Below are 2235 nucleotides of genomic sequence, written 5' to 3' on the forward strand. Positions count from 1 at the left end.
GGTGGGAACCGGGCGGAGGGGAGTTATGGGGGGAAAAAAAGAGGAACAACTGTAATAATCTGAACAATGAAGATTTAATAATAATTTTTTAAAAAGCAGCAGCAAGGCAGGCTGAGAAGAATGTTCGGATGGCTTTGTTTCCTTCACATGGAGTCTGCTTTGCTCTGAATCAGGGACCTCCTCCCAACTCTAGGCTCAATCTTTGTTTCCCTCTGAGTGGCAAGATTAAAAGTCCACAGCTGCCACCCTCCCCTTCCCTTCCCTGTTGCCCTGAGATTAAATCATCTTGAGTATGAATGCACCTCTCTTGACCTGAGCAAGACTTAACATGGGGAGTGAGGACTCCTCATTTTTCACCCTGGTTTTATTTTTATTATATTTTATTGATTTTTTACAGAGAGGAAAGGAGAGGGATAGAGAGTTAGAAACATCAATGAGAGAGAAACATCAACCAGCTGCCTCCTGTACACCCTCTACTGGGGATGTGCCCACAACCAAGGTATATGCCCTTGACCGGGAATCGAACCTGAGACCCTTCAGTCCACAGGCTGGCGCTCTAACCATTAGGGATCACCCTGGTTTTAAAGGCCTTTCACATTATTCCCTCATCTAGAATAGCCTAAAAAGGACAAGGGGCAAAACATTAGCACGGCAAGGAATTTTCCAAAAGGAACTCACCATCTCCTAATTAGGTGGAAATGGTTCCCAGTACTATGGCATTTACATAAAGACATGACCCTGGTAGTGTTAGTGGCGCAGTTAGCTAGTTATTAATAAAAGGAGGAAGCAAAGGGGATTGGGCATTTTTAAAAATTATATTTTTATTGATTTCAGAGTGGAAAGAAGAGTGAGAGAGAGAAACATCAATGATGAGAGGGAATCATTGATTGGCTGCCTCCAGCATGCACCCTACTGGACATGTGCCCTGACTGGGAATCAAACTGTGACCTCCTAGTTCATGCATGTATATATATATATGCATATATATGTATGTGTGTGTGTGTGTGTGTGTGTATTAAAGAGCCCTCTCTCCCTTTCCCCCTCCCCACCCCTGTGCTTACCCCATTTGTTCAGGTGCTCTCTTGCCTGGGATCAGGTGACCATGAGGGTCTAGCAGCCAACCAGGGCTTTCAGCAGACCATGTGGGCTCCAAAGGACTAAGCTTTAATATGAAACAGAAACTCTGGACACCAGCCTTTGTTCTGGCCTTGAGGAAGACACAGTTGGACTTTTTCCTTGGTGGAACAGATGGAGATAGGACACTGGAAACCCAGGGGCAACTTTTATTTCCACCCAAATAAATCTTGCCACATCACAATCTCCTGTGTGTGGGTTTGCAAAATGCTTTTCTTGCAATCCCATGGAAGAATATAATTCACTAGTACACTGGCAATAGTAGAACTGCTGGCTACCTTTAAGTGGGTTGGCTCCACCCATTCATTCTGTGAATGAGGAAGCTGAAATCCAAACTGCTTTAAGCAACTCAGTCAGAGTCTGTCAGATTGCAGTGGACAAAGTGCCTGTCCTTGTACCAGGCTCCCCAGCTCCCTGGCTTGCAGCTGGAGCACCCCCACTCATCCAGGGCTGGCACCTGTCTCCATGTTCATGGACACTTGTCCTATCCTGTTTTATCTAGTCCCACATTTCCTGCTGTACCTTCACCTTTCAAAGGCTGGTTCTGTGCATGGACTTAGCTTATATTCATTGAGCACTATGGGGAGAATAAACGTTTCTTTACCTTCATCTATATGGTGATTGGGGGCCTGCACTTGAAGCTGTTAGTGAATGTCTTATAATTTATTAGAAGTATGTCTCTTAAAAGTGTGTTTGCCAATGAAGGAGCCTATATAAGTTATGAAATGTACTTGTTAATGTAAAGGATGTTAATTATTTAGTTTTTAATTGTCACTAACAAATCAAGGTTTCTAAGAGTTAATAATTCTAATTAATTGGAAAGAAATTGTATGATTTTGGTGATAGAAGGTATAAGGTATAGAAATATTTTTTGAAGGAGAAGAAAGTAACTTGTGTTAAAGCTGGGTACAGTTTGTGAAAATTGAAGAAAGGTTTGTGAAAGATATAGAAGGTTTGTGAAAAGAAATCTTGAAAGGAAATTATAAGTTAGATGAATAATAAATTTATTTAAATAAATAAACTAAAAGATCAAAAGTAAGCTAATACAAAGTTGGAGTTTGGTTCTTTTACACTTTGTCAAAATGACAAGGTTTTTCTCTT

The sequence above is a fragment of the Myotis davidii genome, unplaced genomic scaffold, assembly GCF_000327345.1.
Source record: "Myotis davidii unplaced genomic scaffold, ASM32734v1 scaffold1687, whole genome shotgun sequence".
NCBI lineage: Eukaryota > Metazoa > Chordata > Mammalia > Chiroptera > Vespertilionidae > Myotis > Myotis davidii.